Raw genomic sequence first — 24,596 nt, forward strand, 5'->3', positions numbered from 1 at the left:
GAGTTAATGAAGTTAACAAAGAACATGATGGTTGTGTTTCCTGACTTCTGCATGACACAATGCTCCGGTATGATTTGTTTATTTTAACTATGTTTGTAATGATGTTATTTGCCTTATGAAGATATTATATTGCAGATCCCGAAACGTAGTGTTACTTACTTTTTTATATTATTAAACGATGACAAATCTCCGGAAAATCCTGTTTCCTTCAATTAATATTAATTGATATTCAAATTAGAGAGCAGACAAAAACCACAGAAAATTCTAAAGCTTGCCATTAAAGGTATTCAATAGGAATATGGAAGGGCTTTTAAAACGTTTTAATGGATGGCTGAGTTTCATGCCGGCATTTTGTAGGTGGGGCGCACTTTTAATGTAACTGCCTGTATAATTGTTTTTAGTTGGTATTTTATTGAAACATCATATACACTTAATTATGCTTTTAATTTAAAACCTGCTTTTGTAATGGTCTTGAAGTATGTCTCAAACTGTCATACTCTTAACAATAAACATGTTATAACAATTCCACATGGATCATTGGAATGAAATGAGTTCCGTTCTATATATATATATATATATATATATATATATATATATATATATATATATATATAATTATTTTATTTCCCTAAAATACACGCATCCAAACTTTACTAATCAACCAGCTCATATATATATATATATATATATATATATATATATATATATATATATATATATATATATATATATATATATATAAAGAGAAAGTATTGCGAGTTGTGTGGTTCGCAAAGTAGCGATGCGTGTATTTTGGGGAAAGAAAATAACTATATATATATATTATTAGCACAAACTTATATAGTCTGTATCTTTCATAATGAAAACTTTAGAATAGTTTAGTACTAAGCATTATTTCATCAGTGGCAGCTCTGATTGTACATAATCTCTTGATAGATTGAGTGATTGGTAATGTAATTCAGTAATCTCGGTGAAGAGAGTAAATGAATTCCAAACTTCTCGTGCACTGATTGGATTGACTCACACAGCGATTCTTCTAAACCTAACTTTGTTTAAACTTACGGACCTCTTTATCTTAATACAGAGAATGTACTATAGTAGATCATAAATCTCTTTAGTATAATTCAACATTAACATCTTGCTTTCGTAATATGTATTCAAACATACAAACACACTCATTAGTATTCTATTTGGTTGTTTTTACGTAGATTTTACACATACATGACTTTAGTACTGAGATAATATAATAAATACAAATTATAATACCATACATTTTTTATTACATCTAAATTAAATTATTGAAAATATCCTATTTATGTTTTATATAAGTTACCCTTAAGCCGTTGGTTCCCAGGTTATGTATTAGAGAGGATTTCCAAGATATTACATTAACTGATAAAATAACAATTTTAAAATAACCGTTTTTGTTTTTTTTTTTATTTATTCGTGGATGCTCTTTCAAAATATTTATGTTATTATACGGAATTATGAAAGGGGGCAACAGTATTCCGCTGTTATTACTGTACAATATATCTATCCGTTTCACGTTTGTAAATAAGTAATCGCGCCAAGGCACTACATCTTGGCCATTGTTAAAGTATCTCCAGAACCTACTTTTTAAACTTAGGAAAAGTCTAACATTCAGTCAACTTACGCTTATAAACAGTGGGAAACTATTGTAGTAGCATTGGTATGTAAGGTGTTCTTCTTATTCGGAATCATTAGTGACGAACAATGGTACAGCTATGGTGGAAACAGTTAATTTAAAGTGAATATTTATATATTTTCGAATATTGTTATTTAAGTCGACTTCATCTTCCGCTTGGTGAAGCTTCTGATATTTGACACTATTACAAAATGACTCCTGGAATCAGGAATTGACTTCCTAGACTGAATAGTTCAGACTCTGTACTTAGCGGAGAGTAAAATCGAGCTAACCTTGACATTAGAATAATAACAATTAGGTAAAATGTAAGCTAAATGGAAAAACTAACTTTCTACAACAAGAATAAGAATTAAATTATTTCCATTATATTAACCCAAAGTCTCAACTAACCTTCAATCTAAGTATTTATGTAAATATTTAAGAATATAAGAATGTTTTGTCCCGTGCCAAAAACATTCTGGAAAGAAATGGGGAAGATTTATTATGTTCACCTATGTAACGTCACTGGAATTATTATATTCAGTGACCTTTAAACTTATTAGATGTGAGAATTTTCAATTTTGTCAAACAACCAACACAATTTGACCTGCATCTAGCTTTTTTGTAATGCGTGCTAAATTAGAGCTGTATTTTTTTTATTGCGGTTTATATAACTGCTACATTCATAATCACTTATTCTTGGTTTAAAAAATACAGTAATTCCATCGGCACCGTTCCATTCACACGAGTATAAAGTGGTGAGGAACGGTTATAAATGACTAGCGTTTAAAAAATAAAATAAACACATACATGATAAGTATTACGAAAGGAGACCACACTAATGTTAGCTTTCCCTTTTATACTTTATCATTACACGTAATAACGATGTTATTTTACGATTCATTAAAGAAACTACATAAAGCCGAGCTCTTTCATAAAACGATTGTAAGTATTGTTGATATGAATTGTAACTAGAACTACACGAACAATTATTTATTGTCGGCTAAAGCTCTGTGTGTGTAGGCCACAGATGAGTGTCATATTGCATTCCACACACGTTACGTTACCAAAACCAATACGACAAATATTATATAAACACATATATCTGGAGATGTATAGTTTCCTCAATGTACAATTCATAAAAGAATTGTTATTATTTTTCCACCAGTACTAACTTCGAAAAATTCACTTTCTCATAGCTCTGATTACTGATCGATACAACATTACGTATATTTATTGTAATTTATTGATGATTGATGTTTTTTCTGTACGGAGTAGAAAATAAATAATTTTGTATATGTATCTTGTAGAAGTATAATTGAACTTAACCAATGAATTTTTTATATAAACCTTTAAAGAGCGACTGAATATGAAAGAATATTGTTTTTATTATTTGTATAAAGATTATTATTTTTAATATGTAACAATATACTTGAAAACTAGGATAAAATTGTACATTAGAAAATAACATGTTTTATGTAACAATTTATGCTTTAATGAAATTAATGAACAGCATTTTATTGAAGTTATACCCGTAAATAGTTAAATTTGAAAATGCAGTGATACATTTCTTATTTTAACTTTTTGTAATATTTTAGACTTCATGGTTTAAACCCAATATTTTAATGCGTTGTTGAAACCATTGCGTAAAAAAATATGTTATTATTAAAAACACGAACTGAACGAGAAATAATTCGTTTTTGATACTTAGATATTTAGTTTAATCAAAAAACGTAATCGAGGCTATTCTAATATGTACAAAATTTAACAACACAAAACTAAGAAATAAATTAATATTCCTACCAAGACGGTGGTGTATAATGTATTCTTTTCTATGAATATGTTTAACTGTGTTTTAAATGTAAGAAATTACAAACGCCAAGATAAGATACATTTTTTGAGTTAAGTTTATCAGCAAATTTAATTGTCTACTAATAAACTTATATTCTTTACTGAATATGAAATAGTGGTGAATAATATCACAGCAAATATACTTGTGTAAATTCAGAAAACTTTCCTCCTTTTATTTTAATATCTGCATTAAGTAGGAAGAATGGAGAGATGCTCCATAGATTTTTGTTCGTTAAATTCTCTTTTAAATTTACTTGGATAAGGACTCTGGAGGGTACAATATCTTTCAACTGTGTTTTAAGTTATTCCAATTGAAGTATAATTGAGAGAAATATCCATTTTGAAATCTTGCGTTCTTCCATCGCTTAGAGAATATTCAAAACTGAAAAACTTCTCATTGCACTCTGCCTTAAAAGGTCCTTTGATGTTCTATTGGAGAGATAGGATATTCAGGATGGATAATTTGAGGGATTAGGACCGTACCGAGATCCTATGAGGAGTGATAGTGGGTACTATATCTCAGTTATGTTACCTTTGGAGAAAGTGTTTCTAGCTCTGTTCCAGCCTTTTCTAGTCAAATTGTGCAGAGGCCAATGTTCTCTTATGTTTAGACTACCAACATTCTCTAACACTAAGGGATTTCATTAACTCCCACAGTCATTCTAAACAGTAAAAACCTATCGATCAATCCTCTTACCCCAATATCTCGGCAATTTCTATCATTCATGTGTCCTAGACATCCATGGTATTTTATGAACCAATGCAGGTTCAATTGGCATATTCAAACTAGCCATATTTTCCCCCTACTGGGGAACCTTTTCTACTTACTGGCATCTAAAACCCATAGATATTAGCTTTTTTTGTATTAGAATTTTGTATTACACAGAAAAATCTAAGCAACTTTTTTGGTTATAGATTGATGATAATCATGGGAAGTTACGAAATATCAAATAGCCTTTACTGTTCCATACATATACGATATACTTTATTAGACTCTTGTGTAGCAATATGTTTTATTTTAGTTACAATACGAAATTATTACCTATATTATGAAACTATTGTCAGGATAAACTTGGGATATGGACAGTAAATAAATATACCAGTCTGTGAATAAATGGAGTAGGACGACCACATGGCGAAACCATGTCCTGGTGTAGCGGCAGCTGGTGCAACAACTGGTGTGGCTGTAGATATACAACTTCTGGGTGTCAATTTATATTCAGGACCATCTGTTGGTTAATCCTTGCACTGATTTTATTTCCACACTTTCAGAAGTGCTCGCTTAAAAGATTTCTAATTTCAAAAACAAAACTTTATAGCTTGAAAACTCATGCCTTAGTAAGAATGTGACTTAAGTATCCAATTTTGTATTATTTGATAATAAAATACATCAATAATATTTATGTTACAGCCGAGAAATGTTGCAGTATTATGTACCGATCGTAATATGTTAGTTTTCGAAATGTATTCTTCCATACTATGGTAGGTAATAGTCGTGCCAATACGATGTCATTAATAAAACACAAAAGAAAATTATCCGTTAACGTAGCATTTTGTGAACAACGGAGCAGCGCCGTCACATACATGGAACACCTGAACAATAAATTTATCTAGATAGTTGGTGAGAAAATCTCTAATGATCATGAGATGTACTTTCGGTGTACTGTAAAGAATGAATTTCCCGGTGCATTGTACAACACAACACAACGCAACCTACAAAACCTACGACAACCAACGAATTGTGTAAGCTTAAGTTTTTTAGAACACCTGAGCATATCGTTACACTACTAGTTTTATCGATTTCTCTTGGAAAATGTAAGGACCGGAAACGTATTTTTTGCTCAAAGCATATATGTGATTATACCAAAACTCACTAGTCGGGTGTGGATTTCAAAGCCCCAAATACTATGGCTATTATAAGACTGTTACTTTGCTGTCATATTACATAATGAACAGTTTTTCATCACATAAGTAGAATGTTTACATTCATATTGTGTACTCTAATGAGTGACATTGGTAAAATTTTATTTGACAAATTAAAAGAATTTCAACAAATTATTCATTATTATTCATAGGGAAAAAATTGAATTTGGAAAGCTTTTAATAAGTATAGTGATTATGGCTACATGCCTTTTTATTATTGCAGCGCTTCGTTAAGGTTGATTAAGCGGAATCTGGATAAGAGAAGATTAAATTCTAGATAAGTATTCATCAAATATTTAAAAATCAGTTTTTTTAGCCCATGACAAGTTTTAGTAACTTTGGATTTAATAAGGTCAATGCATCTTCCAGCATAAAGTGTCTTTTAGTAGTTTCAGGGGTAGAAGTAGAGAGGGTGAAAAAAAATACTGCACGAACATGACATGGGATTTGTTGCTGAAGGAGCACATAAACGCAAGTAGAACTTTCTATTTTCATTGATTTTTTCTTCTGTATAAGCCTCTAACTTGCCTTACCAATTCAATCTTTAGCAGCTTAAACATATAATTGTCAATGAATTTCTTCAACCAGTAATAGGTCACAAAATTAAGGAAAGGTCAATCCACTTACGTATAAAGTTAATAGCCGCACTCAAGATGACCTATACTATAGCTATAGTAATTACGAAAAACTATTCTTAAAACAATAGAAAACCCTTTACTGAACCGTATTAAATATGCAACAGTTATGTTTACTTAAAATTAAGAAGACTGTCGGGTGTGGAGGGTGGCAGGACATAAATACGATATCGTAACGACAGTTTACGACTGTGCCCTCGTAACTCAAGTTTCACGATCCATCGGTCAGCATCAATACTTGATATGGTGATATGGAGATCCTATCTCCTGTTGAACCCTGCTGACTGCTTCAAGAATGTTATTCTGAATATTGCATTTAATTTATTAATTGTTAAGTTTTATATTACAGTTTATTTAAATTATAATTGAGCGTGTGTTAATTCAAAATTTAACGTATCGCATTTAGCATAGCCGTAAGTTATTTATTTATATGCTGTGTCGTGGCTATTATCTGAAATGCCAAGAATTTAGATTCCATAATATCTGAAGACTTTAAAAGATATAAAAATATGATAATGTATTTAAAATTTTTTGTGTGATTTTATGAGCTTTTCTTTTCGTGTATTTCGATGTATAATTGTGTGATAAAAATTGTAAATATAAATCAGTTTAAACACCGAGCCGCATTTGGATTTAATCTGTATACATAATAAATGTTCATACATGGATAATTTTATATACAGTCACGCACGGAATTATTTATTTAATCCAACGGTACAGACCATTTTACAATAAGGTGAAAATGAGAGGGCAAATAATAAAATGTAAATATATAGTTAAAAGTAGCGTATAGGCACATACAAAGCTGATAAATATGTTATAAAAGTAAACGTTTACAAAGCAAAAACAAAAACTAACAACTGCAACAACAAGTAACGAAATAGAAAATAAATAATGTAGATCTCATAACACCAACAGCCAACAATGAAATAAATTAAATAGTACTTACGACAACTAACAATATAGGTAAACTGAATGAAATTTTGAGTGGATTAGTCGGAAATCGAAGTACTAATCGCAAGGTGTTCAATCGCATTGCCGATACGTTGTTTTGTACCTCTCGTAAGACATCTAAGCATGTATAATAAAAAAATAGTCAATTTATCCTCTGTAATATTTACTAGGTGAGATAATTATTCCCTTTCACTGTTTGAACGGTACTATAAAGACTTCTTATGTATGAAATTACCCATCTAAATGTACACAAATAATAGTTTTTTTAACTGCTTGGAGTTTAACTATTGGCATAGACTGTATACTTGTTAACTTATATCTAAATATATATTAATAGACGAAACGGTTCATTATATTACTCGTATTCCAGATATTTGCAGATATCTCAATAAATCTAAAATCAATAGATTTCATGGCTCTAGAGACAAAAGTGCACTACTTCCAAAACGAATAAAACTTTCAAAGGTTTTACCAGTTGTAAAATAACTAATAAAACACACCTCATTTTAGATTTGATCTGATACAGTAAAATATTTGACTTCTTTGTTAAAACATAAAAAATTGCGGAATGGATTACGTTTAGTCAAACAAGGTTCAAAGCATTTAAATCTAATTATTACAAGGTAGTTATTTGGAATTATTAAAATAAATTCAAAACACTTGTAATGAACAACTGCACAAATTATTACTAAACAAGCAAACTTATAAGTAAAGCCACAAGAAATATTGTTTACCACATAAATATAACCATAATTAATTCATCTCATAGTTGTTTATACCAAGATTATCTCATAGTTTATAAAGGATCATCTCATGCAATTTTCATAATGGGAAACTACAACAATTTTTATGATGATCATGATCAACACATGAACGAGAAATCTCATAACAGTCAAAGTTTTCGTACGTATATTTGATTATAAAATATGTTTTTTTTTTAATTATTGAGTAATAAAGAAACAGTTTGTTTTAAATCAGTACAAGAAGGCAGTCAAAATATGAAATACTAAAAATTGTATATTTATTTATTTATTTATTTATTTATTTATTTTTCACTTCCAACGGCAAATCCATTATACAATTTCCATATCATAATCTAAATAACTTAAACATACAAATAATAAATGTAAAAAACTTACCAGGCTACGATTTACAATAAGAAATTAAATACATTGATATTAATATATATTGATCTGAACTCTATGCGCAAAAATGATCACTGATTTACTAGAAAACTCCGGTTCTGACAAAATGCTCAAGCATATAATCAACTGGTCATAATAGACCAATAATATATTCAATAATTTTATAAGTTTTGTCACAACCAATCAGTTACTATACAATTTATTTAACAGCAAATGAATGTGAAACAATAAGAATAACAACAATAATAACATGATAATATAACAATATATAAATAAATAATACAATAAACAATAACTATAATATATATATAATATAACATAACAATAATTACATGTAAGCGTAAACATTAGACAAGACAACAACTTAAATATTAACGTTAACCCCAATAAATAATCCTAAAATAATATAACAATAGTAAGGTATCAGGTATCAGGTCACAGATTCACGGGTGTGTGTGTGTGTGTGTGTGTGTGTGTGTGTGTGTGTGTGTGTGTGTGTGTGTGTGTGTGTGTGTGTGTGTGTTAACTTCTGTTAGGTCAAAAAGGCGTGTTTTCATCACATAGAACATTATTGAGGTCCTTTCTGAATGAACCTCTGGTCGCCGTAAAAAAGTCCAAGTGCGGAGCGATTTTATTTCCTAGGATTTGGACTCTGTTCATCGTGCTGTGGCATTCGTAATTACTGCTCAGACTTCTTCTCTCGAATAAGTCCCTAGACCTAGTTCCACTGAAGCAGCGTAATCCTATGTGGCCAAGGATGGCTGGACAATCCACCAGTCCTGTTATGACCCCGTATAGGAACAGTGCATCCTGAGAGTTCCTCCTGCACTGAAGGGAGTGAAGACCCAGCAGCCCTTTTATTTCGTTAAGGGGGACAAGCCTAAAGGGAAAACCCATTCGACACCCAACAAGCCGCAGGAATCTGTTTTGGACGTTCTCCATCTGCTTCACGAGGCCCACTTGGTTGGGTGTCCACACCACGCTACAGTACTCAAGGATGGGTATATATCTATAAAACAAATGACCATCTACTACAGCAATAAACACAGATTCCAGACTTTTCAGCGACGTTCCTCCTATATTTAGAATTCAGGAAAAAGAAGGAATTACCACGAGATATTAGAATTTTAATGAAAAAAGTTTTACGTAATAACGAATATTAATGAAATATTTATAGAGATTTATTTTCATAATTTTCATCTTATCTGTGTTACATTTGGGTGTTGTTTTTCTGCTTTGCGAGATTTCAATAACGTTTGTGTTCCATACAATTTTTTTGTCCTTAATTTTTTAATTTATGTGTGAGATGGTCTGATACGAGTATATTAATGAAAGTACCTATATTTTTAAATATAGATGCTTTAATAATTATAGAATCCTAATTATTGTTATCATTCAATATTTTCTACATTATTTTTGGTTTTACCTACAGTAAAACACCTTATGTTTGATGAAATAGAGTTAAAAAGTATGTTAGCTTTAATTAATAAATGTTATGTTTTACAGGTTGGTGGAAAAACTATTTAAACCACCCACGTTTGTAAGTAAATATGTTCTAAAATAATATTAGCCTAGTTTAATTGTATCTGAAAGTACCTGACTTGATATGTTGGTATTTTTATGATGGTTTACCACTAGTTTAACGGTTTATGTTTCATAAAATAGAGTTCACCAGTTGGTGATGTACATTTACGACATTCCGAGAGAGTTCACATCAATAAAGGAGGTGTGGGAATGAACATTGAAATTTTGCTTCACAAAATATAAACTACTATTTAATAAAATAACAAAAACCCTTTTTTATCTTTAAATATTGTTTTAACAGTAAAATAACTGAATACATGTTATATACATGCATAATGCGTACATTTTAGTATCAATATCAAAATTTAAAAAAAAATCGTTATTGCTAATTATGTGAAAATTTTATCAAACAACAACTAACTCCCTCGGGTTTACAATAATCTTTCCATAATTACAGAAATCAAACTTTATCACAAAATTACGAAATTAAATATACTAAAAAGATGCCTATAAAATTATTTAATGTTATGTCTGTTGAAAGAGTGGTCTTGAAAAACATACAAATCTGCTATTTGGATGATTCGGGAAAAAGACAAATATATATGATTAATTTTGTATTGAGCTTTATGAATTTTAATATTATTGCATGTTATTACTGATCGCGAGAGAAAAGAAGATACCTGGATTCTGGCCTATCTGAAATTTGCAGGCGCTACTAGTAGTATGTTGCCGCGCCTTGTTTCGTAATTCCATTATTGTTTCACTGTTCCATTGCTATGATAAACAATTCGCAGGGTTGGCTGTGGGGCGAAGCGCCTGAAATTACCGCGCGGCAACACACTAGTACACAGCTGTGCGCCGGCACGAGCCAGGTCTCTTCTTTTCTCTCGCCAACAGTATTTATTGGTAAATCATTTTATACTTTAATAATATATTATATTATAAAGCAAAACTATCGTCCAGGGGATTTGCTTCCAGCTGATTTATACTACCCAGTGAGACCCTATCCGCAAACACGCAAAAAACGGATCTGTATCTTAAATCTGAACAAAACCAACGAGTATCTAGGAGGTGCACACCACTAATCACAAATGTCGAGATAATGAGGTAAAAGGACTTGCCCATAGGAATAGTATATTGAGGGGGAAAGCTGCTGGAGTAGATGGAGCTTACATAATGTTAAAGGATTTTTAAAGCCTAAACATGAGGAAGTACGGTTTCTTCTGTGCAATGTGACTGGAAAAGACTGGTACAGAGTTAGCCTTCCCTTATTCCAAGGTGACATAACTTAGATAGTGCCTGCTATCCATTCTCTAGATATCTCGACAGAAGCCCTCCACCAACACTACTCATCCTGAATATCCCATCACTCCCATATAATCACAAAGAGAATTTTAGGAAAAAGTTACAAAAAAGAGCAAAATAATGAGTTAGTAAAAAATCCTAATCAAAGAGCATAAAATGTGGAATTATTACATACATGTCAATACCACACAATGGCGAAACGTTTAGTAGATAAATGAAATAAAATCACAATTTAACAAAACATTGTAGTTAGAAGATTTCGAAGAAATTTATAAATCGTTATAAACTCACATGGTATGATGTGTATTATAGCAAATCGTACTTATTAACCAAAAGTAAAACATGACTAGAGACAACAATAATGATAGTTGAAGACACGGTAAGTGGTGGCATTGTGAACAAAGATAAATAATGACGACGTCATTTGTCAGGATTATATAAAACTTTAGATTTTCATGTCCGATATGTAATTTATAATTTTATATTTTAGGAGGTATGGTCGACGGTGTCGCTAAAAATTATATGCTAATGGAAAATAGTAAAGGTTTTTTAAGGGGGTTCGGTATGCCCTATCCTTCCCATGTTAATTTGGCCAATTTTATGTACCTTTTTGCTCAGAAACCTTTAAAGCTATCATCATCAAACTTTAGGACACTACTATTTAGACCTTTGTTAACATTTAGAGCGGAACAAAGTTAAAAAAAAATTTATTTAATTTGTTGTAAATAAAAAATTTATTAATATTTTGTAAAATAATTTATAATTATAATTTTTTTTTAATAAAACTTTAAAATAGATTTTTATAATGTCTTCCGCTCTAAATGTTAACAAAGGTCTAAATAGTAGTGTCCTAAAGTTTGATAATGATAGCTTTAAAGGTTTCTGAGAAAAAGGTACACCAAATTAACATGGGAAGGATAGGGCATACCGAACCCCCTTAAACAAGGTGACTATCAAAACAGTTAGTGTACGAGTATTTCAGAAAGCCAATTTTCACTAATCAAAAAATAGTTTCTGGTAGAATAATATAATTTTATAATTTCATTACACTAAACAAAAGATATTGTTTTCCACCGGAATATCTCTTAGGAAATAATAAATTTGTTTACACTTTAACTGTTAATTTGTTATTTTAAAGCAATAATAGTATATATGAGCAGCAAGAGCTGTAATATCCGTGTTGGGGAGTTGTGGTGATCAAAAAACAAGTGAGGAAATGAAATTGGATTTACGGTGCAGTAACGGTTGACCAATGGCTCGTGAAGTTGTATTACGAGAGTAGGTTTTGATGACAGTTCTATGACAAGGAACAAAAACTTATATTACTACTTGTTGAAATTTGAAACCAAATGATCCATATAATAAGAATTTATTAACAAAAAGAAACAAGTACTTTAATAATTGCTACCTTACCTCCATTTTATCTCAAATACATGATATAATTGAATGTGTTACGACGTATTTCTGATTTGAAAATTGTATTTTAAATACCTATATAATAGATTTTTTTCTCTCGAATGATCGATAACTCAAGTCAGTTACTGGTCTTAAAAAATTTAAGAAATTTATACACATACCGTAATGTAGTGAATATATCACTGTAATATGAGTAAATTAAAAAGACAACGATTAAAAAATTTAAGGGATTAAAATATTATTCATATTATGCGTAATTTTGTTACATCTTCAAGGAAAAAGTGTTAATGACTTTAAAAATATATTTGAAGCTTGATATAGTAGTTATCTTTTAGTCCTTGTATATAAGCCTATAATTTCAAGTAGTCACCTAAGTAGATACATAAATATTTGTTATAGTGCAGACATTTTAATAACACACCTGGATTTCTACCTTGTATATTTTAATATATAAACAGTTCAATGCTAATATAAATTTGATAACTTATTGAAAATACTCTTGTAACATTTAACACTACATATATTGGTATCTGATAAAACTACATATCTGTAGCACTGTTTCAGTGGCTGTACTAAACGCACAAAGTGGCAAAATTACAGCTGTGTTCCATTTATCAAGGGTTATGTAATCACTTCTTCCACTCATAAAGATACTATCTAATCCAATAACCAAATTACCGCTGTTTCATTTGTTATGAAATGCGTTATACTGTTAATTGTGAAATATTATGAAGTAACTGTCTGCTGAGTTAAAAATGTATTACTTTTTCCAATATAAAGGAATACAAGCCCTGCTGTATTTTTAGTGGTGATTATGTAATAAATCCAAATTATGTTCTAGAAATGTAATAAAATTAGTGTAAACCTTAAAATATGGAAAATGGACTGCGAAACGTTATCGATTTGGAATAAATATTTTCATACTTAATGTATAATTGTAATAAAAAGCATTTTATTGGTACTCAAATTAGTGAACAGGGAGAAACTGAAGAAAATTCTGAAAGCCTGTCATTAAAACGTATTCAATAGGAGTATGAGAGGGCTTTTAAAGGGTTTTAATGGCTGGCTGAGTTTGATGCCGACACTTGGCGAGTGAGGTGCACTTTCAATGTAACTGCCGGTCTAGTTGTGCTTCAGAGGGTGCTTTATTTAAAAATTAAAAATATTAATGCAATTAATAATAATATTTACACTATTAGCGATCTAAACCCACGAATAAAACTCTCGTCATCATTCAAAAATACAAATGTTACTAACATTTCCTCACAATGCAATATAATGTAATTTACAGCTAAACTACAGCTTAGATACTATTTAATAATTTTAATCATGAATAGTGCTTTGAAATTTATGCTTTCAGTATTGTAAAATGTTGAAAGAAATGTTAAAAGTATAGTAAAGTAAAGCAGTCTTATTTTACCCGGTGAAGTTAGGGCTAACAGGCCCTCTCTAACACTTAACCTAGGGACAAACGGCTTAAAGGTGACTTCCGAACCACCACCGATGGCCGGGCAGGCGGACTAATTGCAAAGACAGGATCTCTCAGCGGTCACCTCTCCATGCAGCAACCACGCTCTTGGGATAACCGCTGTACACCCTACACTGCGCAATTGGCAACAGTGTTTTTGAAAGTAGTTAAGTGCATTATTCTATTAAGTAAGAATTAAAATACTATAAATTGAAATACCTTTTATTGCTTGCATATTTAATTATAGACCGGTATATAAAACAACTTAATGTCAATAATTACATAAAATCTACACAAAAACTAAATTTTATAAACACATGTGCAGCGTTTGAATTCTGTAAATGTCCACGCTCGTGATACTGTTACCGTGAGCAGGGTAGTAGTACTAAATATTGACAATACCAAAGTCTGCATGATTGTGAGCTTTACAGAGCCTGGTAACAAGCTTTTAAATTTGTTCAAACCCCACAGCCTACTAATGGCTCGTTGAATTGTGTGCATGAAATGGTCGGTTAAAGAGAGGTCACCGTCCAATATGGCACCAAGAGCTTTGACTGTGTCACAGACTTTCAGTTTTCCCACCACAGGGCATGAAAATCATTCTATGCTCTCCTATGATATGTAAAAAGTCGTACGGATTTAGATGAATGATGCTAGTTTTATATAATAGACTTGAGACAGTTACCGGCTGATCGTCTTATAATTGATTCAAGATCAGCATTGATTAGATTAATGGCCTTAATTAAAGAAAACTCATAGTACAGGTGCAGCTCGACACCATCTGCAAACTGGTGGACCATGCAGTTCTGCTTATAACTGAGGAAGTCAGATATAGGTAGAATAGCATCGGTTCCAGGCAGCTTCCATGAAGTTCACCTTTTTGCCTGACGAGATCACTAGAAATTTCACTTCCAACATTTGTAATCAACACTTTATCCTCGATTCAGATTAGAGTTTTGGCATAATAGTTGATTATTTATAAAAGGAATAATTTGGCCCATTACTAACTTTTATAATATTTTAGGAATAGCTGGTAAATTCGAGGTAAGTGTCAAAAGAATGAAAAAATCAGTAAAACTACGTTTTGAGATCTGCAATCTGAGCTCTTCTTCAGATAAATAACGAACATAACACATAATTACTAATTAGGTTAAAATAAACAAGATCAGGTATGATTTTATGGTTACCCATGAGACCAATAAAATAATGTTCACTAATTCTTAGCCAAATCCCATGGAGTGACATGCACAATGATTGAACTAAGGGTTAACTGCATAGAAATGAATCGTTATGGAAAATCCATGCCTATATTGTTGGTCAGTTGGTTCTTGAGATATCGTGTGAAAATATAAATAGAAATAGAATGATTCCTGCCTCTGGAGTTCAAATTTCACTAATTCTCAAACCATTAGATTAATTGAACAGGTATGTTATGTATTTATAGTCAAATATCACAAAAAGCAAGAGAGCGTGTAGAGATGTGTAGTACTGATTACAACGAGAACTTGTTGACATTGCTCTTCATTGAGGTTTATTCTAGATCGTAAAAATCTTTCGGGACTTTCACATCGTCTTTGATATTTACTGTAATGACTCTCTCCTTTATTATGGGTTCGTATCTGATTGCCATTAAAATATTGATCCGGTAAGCATTGTCCTTATATCGTTTAGTTGTAAAATTGATTAAGAATCTATTAATAATATACATTATACCAACAAATATTTTAATAAATCTAACATTCCCAAATGATTAAATTATATAAGCTCCAGCCAAACCTAAAACTTTGCATTAGTTTTGGATTTTTAAAACGTTATACGAACTAACTGAATCGCACTTAAGCTCCTTTTTTAAATAAATGTTTCTCTTGTTTACGGAATTGGAATGGAAATTTAAAAAAAACTTATATAAAATCAAACAAGCAGTTGTTGCACTGAGGCTTGCTCTTAATACGACTTATTTCTTTTAAAGTCAGTCTTTGTCTTTAGTCCAGTCTGTGAAGTTAATTAGAGATTAAAGAAGCCAAGGTAGTTACAGTTTTCTCGTAAGGTAGTAAGGGATAAGTAATTCTTTGTTTGAAGTTTGTTTTGACGATGGAAGGATTGTGAAGGAAATAGGATTTTTCCGGACATTTTCCATCAATCAGTGAAACAAAATATCACCAGCTGAGATAAGAAATACTCCATATGTCTACTTTTAGTTGGGAAGTTTATTTGTATTTTACTGTGTAACTATAATCTAATATTTTCAGCTTATACCTCCCAACTTTATGTAAACCTGTAACGTTGGATTGAGTTGGATAGTGTATGATGGTAGGGGGTTACGCCTCTAGTGCCTGACTCATCATCCATAGTTTGGTTGTAAGTAAGTGTAAAGCTTGTCTACGGCAACTTCTTCTTTGATTTTGACAGTGTTCTGTCCCCGAATAATTGCTTACTAAAATCTGTGAAAGAAGAGCTAGTACGACATATCACAGGTTAAAAAGTCAATTTTTGAATAAAATAGAATCGAAAAACAAACGCCTCCAGCAGCCTGGGTCGTATTGGTTTTGGAATAACAGATAAAGATGAAATTACACACTACGCACATTTTCAGAAAAGGAACTAAGTCAAGACAAATAATTAGGTGTAGAATAGCGTGGAAAATAAAGAATCCTGGTGACGGCTACTCATATAAAACAAAGTTACCACAAAATGCAAAGTGGTTACACAAACCGTCATGAGACAAGCAACACAATGGCTACGGATATAACTGATATTGGCTTAGCTGTGGGACTGTAATACCCTTGAAATGTTTATTTCTGGCTGGTTTCTACCTTCCAGTAAAACCTACACTGGGTACAGCAAAACCCAATGTGTCACTTACATCTGGGTACCTACATCACTAACAGGGATTGTCTAGATATTGTGGTAAACGGTTTGATCGATACGGCTGTTTTAACTCAGAGAATGACTGTTGGAGTGGTTGTTATTTCCTTATTTTTTCTCTCTTTATACACATTGAATGGAAGGGACAAGAACAGAGCTATCTTCCCCTTCTTCTAAGGTGATATAACTAAGACATAAAGTTCGCTTTTACTATAGGAGGTAACCTCTACCACTAACCTTACTCATCTTTAAAATCTTGTAACCCCTTAAAATGAGCAATTTCTGGAATCTCATCGTAAATAAGTCGAAGGACCTTTTAGGACTAAGTGCAATACGGTGTTTTATCAGATAGTCCTTAATGGACAGAACTGAAGAGATTTGGCAAACATTATTGTAATGGTGTACGCTAAGTGTATTATATTCCACGAAAGTCAATAAGTTGCAAGTTAGAATTTTTTTTTATGTAGCTTATACCTTTAAATAAAATATCGATTGTGGTAACACAATTTTTTCCACCACTTATTACGGAGTTTAATCGTAAAAAGATTAAGTATTATAACTCGACTGCTTAGGTATAATCTCCTTCAGGGTTTTCAAGATCACCACAAGAGTTGAGGAAGCTTTGTGGTGTCGGGTAGTTCATCCGCTTATCCCAGGTGTTGAGGTAAAGTGAATTATAAACGTTCTGTATTTCTGCACCCTTTCTATGTTTTTATTGTATTTTATCTTTTTCGGCTTTTCTTTTTCTGTATGTATTAATACCATTATATTCAACAATAATAATTATATTAAAGTGCTCATAAATTAATATTGGAATCAGGCACGGAATTCAAAAAGGGATTTAAACCCTTTTCATACAAGATCTGATTTTATTAACTTTCCCAGAAACTCAGATATATTGCCTGTAAAAATATTGATTAGTGTTTTTTCCATTTTTATTTAGAATAGCCGTATTAGGTGACCAAGCGTGAGGTTAGTGTATAGCTATTATGTTGGCTTTCACAGAATAAATTTTCAGTATATTATCAATATACTGTATATTATCAATGCACTCTTATAGTCAATTTAACCAAAAATGTTATGTAATAAGCTAAGTTTATTAAAGTCTAAAATATAAGATCGATATAATGTTAATAAAAATACTCCTGAAGTTTCTTGAAGTAGACAAGTTCAATTCTGTAAATTTAAAACAATGGTAATGCATTGTGTCAAACTAATTTTTTGGTTCCTCTAAAGGGATTTAATTTGTTGACTAATAGGAAACCTATTTGGTTAAATATTATGTAATGTGAAAAGAAACTACTGGAGACCTCTACTTATTTTCTAGTGTGATTGAACCATGTAAACAGAGAGAGCGCGGATTGATAGAATACTCCGGTTTACGGGTATTGCATTTTATTGGTATATTGAAGCAATAAAATAATTACCGTAAATAAAAATTAATTAATATATATCTTTCATCTGTGAAATTTCAAATAACAATAATATATTATTAAAAGTATTTACAATAAATCAAAATTAAGTCTTACAAAAACAAAATCAAATATTTAATAAGAAATAAAATCGAATTTGCATTTTTTTCTCATTAGGCATTAGGTGATACAAACAAGAAACCAAATAAATAGTGTACCTAAAATAGAATAAATACTATATTAAATAGTATTAGTTCATTATAATAAAAAAAAATACCTTGTTAAGGTTGGATTATGCCGATTCAATTTATGATGACAGAAGATGGATTTAAGGACAAACAATTATTCGGAAATGTACTCTTATAAAAATTATATTAATAAAAACTATAGTTTAATAGTTGAGGTTGTAATCAATATTTTTAATTGTGACTTAAACACAAAAATTTGATAAATATAACAAAACTGTTAATATAACTAGACTATAATTTCATTTGATAGAACCACAACTCTATTTAAATATTATCATTTATGAATGAAGGAGATCTGATCATAATTATGTGTCATATGTAAATTAGCTCTGGCTTACTGCATATATCGTATATTATGTTATTGTAATTTTTCGTTCATGAGATACCAAATTTGGAAAAAAGGCCTTATTAATTCGATATTAGTCATTACTTTATCTAGCACTGCATGGAAGTCTTAAAAATATTAAATTTAACATGTTTAGAAGTGGTTCAGATAAAAAATCTCTTACTTTACTAGCGTTTCAGTTAAAGAATATTCAAGCAAACCAAGTAGTTTTGGCTAAAAGTGTTAAAAACTCACACAACTTGAATTTATGAACGATGTGACATTGCCTTGTGCGGAATGAAAACCACCATAGCCAGTTTAGTTGGCAAAAGCCCAATATAGGTCAATTATATGGCCTATTATCTGCTACGACTTTGAGACAAAGTAAACTGCAGTTTGTATTTGGTAGCCTAATAGGTTAATTGTAACATCATGTCCATGTTGGCTATATGGATCGATATAGTACTTCGAAATATGCAAATTAATCAATAAATAAATATCTAAAGTTTAATGTTAAAAAAAAAAAGTAAAAAAGTAAAGAATGTCTTATTTTACCAGGCGAAGTTAGGGCTAAGAAGCCCTCTCTAACACTTAACCTGGGGACCAACGGCTTAAAGGTGACTTCCGAACCACCACCAATGGCCGGGCAGGCGGGCCGCTTGCAAGGACAGGATCGCTCAGCGGTCAACTATCCAAGCAGCAGCCACGCTCGACGTTGCTTGATCTGGTTATCTTGCGATAACCGCCGTACCCGCTACACTGCGCCATTGGCGCAGTATAGTATTATTATTGTTTTAAAAATAATATTTGAAATACACTATCTATAAAATGGACAGAAAAAGGGCGTTACGTGTTATACCTATTTTTACTGATTTATCTCCCTATGGATATATATGGAAAATTTGAAACAGATTCTGCCTGTCATCAGCAGATATTATTTTAATTTCACGAAACTGTGACAAGAATTGCAAATTGCAACTTAGGTTTTCCTGTTCACGCGATGTCAAAAATCACTTCAGAAACTACATTCTTAAAACTTTTTGGCCTTACCGTAAAGAGCTCTTCAGTCAAAAGAAGTTACACTAACACCTCTGAAGGATGTTTCAGTTTAACATCTGTCAAGCATTTTTTGCGTCATAAAATTTTTCACAGTCTTTAGAAATGATACATAGTAGTTTTTTTTATTTTATTAATCACAACCAACTTTTGAGGGAATGTACAAAGAATATTTCAGATCGAACTAACGATTTATTTTTTCGTGTATGATATATAAAAAAAAGAACGGATAACCTAATCGCTTCGTTAAGCCTGTCACTAAGCTAATGTAAAACGTTGATTTGGACAGATAAAACAGTGCAATATTCATAAGTAATATGAAGTGATTTTCAATGTGGGGTGGAAATACTAAAATATTAAAAATGTTCATTTTAATTCGTTGGATAACTCTAAACAATGTATGACTTTATCATTGTCGTTTTAAAGGTTTATAAATTTTATATCGGTTGGTATCTTAAGTAAATAGATTAGTACAACTAGGCGTACGAAGAAAGGAATTCTGGTAATGTTTCTTAAAAAAGAGACTGAGAAGCTGTTACCAGCTGGGGAGTGTCATCTCTCGTCTCACACGACAGCCTCCTAAATGAAGAGAGAGTCAACAATGTAAGTGCAATCACGCCTATAACACCTATTTACCTGTAATTTATATGTATGAACGAGTACAAAAAAAAACATATGTATTCTTGATTCTGTTAACTTTCCTACTAACAATTTATTATGTAATAAAATTTAAACTAATTCAGTTGCAGTTATGTTTAATACGAGTTACAAAATGAAACACTGGAGGAACTGTAAGTGAATACACTGAGGGAGGAAATATTTTAAATATCAGATACTACAAGTATCGTATGGTAAAACTTATCATACAGCCATTTGGTGTGTTATTATTATTGAAAATAATTACACTTCTTAATGTCTTATTTTACTTATGTTGTTTGTAAGGATCTGAATATAGAAAGACAAAGTTAAGCATAACAAGGTTGAATCAGCATTTACATATGATACCGATCAGTGCAGTGGTTGAATAGCGTGACTTTTTTTCCTGAAGACTAGCATCTGGATTATTTGAGTTTAATTTTTATGTTAATTATTTTTAATACTTGCTACTATCGTTCGTATTTGTATAATTTTACAGGATGTACATAATTTACAAGGAAAAAACATTTCAAGTATTTGCCATTTTTGTATATGAAAACATATAGCACTAAGTTTTGAGAATTGAAATATACACTCTCTTTCGGTGTAAATAACTGTAATACTTTAATATGCACAAAAACTTTTAAAAACTTTAAAAAAATTCAAGTAATATCTGGATGTTGATAATAAACCTAATCAATGTCCATGAAAAAAGCAAGACCAATAAAAAAACGTAAAACTTACCAGGATAGGTAAAATAATTAAAAAAAAGATCAAAGCCAGCATTTTGTGTGGTACCGTGGCGCGTCACTATAAATAAATAAATCAGGAAGTTGATGTTCGGGAGGGGGTGGGGTAAAAAGTAAAAGTCTCCTGCCTGATGTTTTGTCCTCGAAAACAGTGTCATGGTGTGTATACTAGTTGTATTTGGAAAGATATGTTTGATTGTAAAATGTTATTCTTCCATGTTTTACACATATCTGATCCAAATATAATAAGGTAGATTTAATCCAAGAAAGCTAGTGTTCTATTTTTGGAACATAATTATAACAAAGTAAAATTCTCAAAATCGTATTACCCTCTAATATACTGTTGTAGTTTTGTTTTAATGAAACAAAATTGTATTGCGTGTTTTATTTTTTGTATTATAGAACTCATACGTTCCCATTGTGCCGGTAACGCTTGAACTCGGTTATCATCTATCACCTTCGCTTGCATCTCACGCTCTATCAGCCCCTATAATATGGTATCTCACGGGTGCTAAGAAATAGAGTTTTCAATCAATTATGGTTTGAATTTCTATTGCTCCTATGTATCTATGTACAACATATGTATTCTTGCGTTTACTTCCAACTTTTCAATAATTTCCACACAAATCTTCTTTCAATTTATCTTTACTATTACTATACAGTTTGAGTTAAAAGTATAGATACACTCTCTTCAGTTTTTAATGGATGAAGATGGAGGGATGCGACTCAGGACACTTTTTTAGGAAATATAAGTGCACTTTTTAGTCAGTGTTAAAACTTTGCCCATTTTCCGAAAATAGGGTGGCCGGCTCAAAATTTTTAAATTTAAAGAAAGACCCGTAAAGTAAAATATCATTTTACAAGAAATAAGATAAGACCAGTATAAACTATAGCTTTCTATCTCAACCCAAAATCGTGGATGGGTCCTTCTCAACCTTAAATAGACGAAGATAGAGAAATGAAACTATGGACATCTCTCTAGGAAATAAAAGCGCCTATTTTCGGGAAATGGGCAAAGTTCCGAAAGTTAATTTATCCTAGATAGGTGTCCAATCCTCCATCTATTTATAAATAACTAAAAGGAGTGTATCCGAAATTTTAACTCACACTGTATATGTATTACTACTGCCTACTTTCTCCCAAGGTACTATCCAAAAGTATAAACCCCTTGTAAAACTATTCATTTATTTAACAGCTTAAATATATTTGCAGGTCGAAATTGTAGAACATTGTTCTATTACCACCACAAATAGCACAACCCTTCAGTGCCTCGCTAACCAGGATCAATCAATAGAACTTGCTAGTGACGTCCCACTAATGGTAGTTCCTATTTCTTGCCGTTGGCTGGCGCTGTGAAAACGGTTGGATTGTGAAGTGAAGCTTTTGATCTTTTCTTTGATTACAATCATGAAAAAAACAACACTTTTTTATTTCAGTCCATTCTTCAATCTCTGTTGAGCACAGAGTTTTTTCAAAATATACTTGAATAATTGTGAAGTATAGAGTGCTTAATCAGCAGAATACTGTAAAGAACGATTATAAAGACACTAATTAACTTTTACCTACAGTTTTCATGATGGATTTAAACACTTAATTTTATATTCTATTTATCACTGCTACCAAATTTGTCTTGAACCAAACTGTGAATTGAACCCTTGTGAAAACTTTTTGGATTTCTTTATATATATTATTTACAATTTTTTGTAGTGGCTTTTTTAGTGGGAAAAACTGACAAAGGGACTTCAGTATTAACATGCTTCACAAGCCATTCTCTCCCATGCCACATTCCAAAAAACAAACGAGTAGAGAGAGGCCGTGACCGTTTCAAAAGGTACATATAAAATTATAATACAATATATACAATTTTAAGACTAAGAAACTCTCTGAGAGCAGCAAGCCCGTATTCAGTAATGAGAGATACGATATTCTTCACATATAAATTGATATTCTTGTGCTATACAGAAAACTAACGCAAGATATAAGTTCCAAGGAATTAAAGCGGACTGATTTTTAAAGCACGAACATAAACTGTTTGCATCAGGTTTACATGAGATCGTGCATTCTTTCCAAGAATGAAAGACGACGCTGTACAAACAACTACAACAAAGCAGATAGAGGTATCCTATTACGTAATAACTGTAATCCAGAATATTATAAATATGTATGATATAATACTTTATCCTTCAACCACAAAACATACTATGAACGATTATATTACAATTTTGTGTGAACTGAAAATAAATAAAACTCGCTTGTTTATAATTAAAAACTATGATTGGGCTCTACCCTTTTAAGTCAAATATGTGAAATTTAGGAAGAATTTTAGTTCAAATAATGAAGTTTACGACCTATCGAACAAAATATATATGTTGTGTATTAAGGGTTGTGCTTTCCGGCTTTAAGACTACTGAACGCTGCCAATTACACTTAATTACCCAATAATTTGACAGTGAATCAGGAGATGCGATGAGAAATTTTTTTAGAAATTTACTGTAATTTTGTAACGTAACGATTATAGGGTACCAAGCCACGATTAATGGATATATTCACATGATACTAAATTTGGGAAAACTTAACAAAATGCAAATATGAACAATTTTAGTATCCTATTTTTTAATTAAATTATTGTTTTACTTCTGCAAATGAAATTTGCACAAAATATATGTAAACTGCCATACATTTAAGGTTTTAAATAAAGATAAGATATTAAATAAAATATTTTATTTGTATATGATACATTTCAATAAAATCCATTTACATTTTATCTTTAAATCTTAGTTCTTACACATATGATGTCGCTTCTCCTTCGTCTTCTCATGATTTTAAACATAATTAATATATTGAAATCTCCAAGATTCTTCTTTGTACAGTACATAAATCTTCTATTTATTTATTACAAGCAAACGGCTAGCCATTTACAATACATATTTAGTTATAAACTGAAAAATGTACAATACCCAAAAAGTGCAAGATAAATACAAAAAAGGCATAATAAAAAATTGAGCAAGAACAGTTACCAAAACTATACACATTTGCACCATTTGTACGTATAATTCAAAAGCAAAATTGTTTTGGAATGTATTTTATATATAACGATATTACGTAGTTCTATTGCGTGTTATCTCCTGAAAATAAGCCTGTCACTTTCAATTGGTTACTTATCATAACGAGTTATGCCAACTGGACTACTGAATAAAAGTTAAAGGAGCCATCTAGTGCGATTAAACTGGTTCGAAATTAAGAAAAAAATTGAGTTTAGAAGAATTGCTGTGTGAGCCAATGCAATCATTGCACGAGAAGTTTGGAATTTATTTCCTTTCTTAATCGAGATTGCTGGATTACATTACCATTTATTCAATACCTATCAGAAAATTATGTACAATCAGATCTACCACTAATACACTAAAATTCTCGTATGACCTATCGGGTTATTACAGAA

This window comes from Homalodisca vitripennis, chromosome 5 (assembly GCF_021130785.1).
Source record: "Homalodisca vitripennis isolate AUS2020 chromosome 5, UT_GWSS_2.1, whole genome shotgun sequence".
Classification (NCBI taxonomy): domain Eukaryota; kingdom Metazoa; phylum Arthropoda; class Insecta; order Hemiptera; family Cicadellidae; genus Homalodisca; species Homalodisca vitripennis.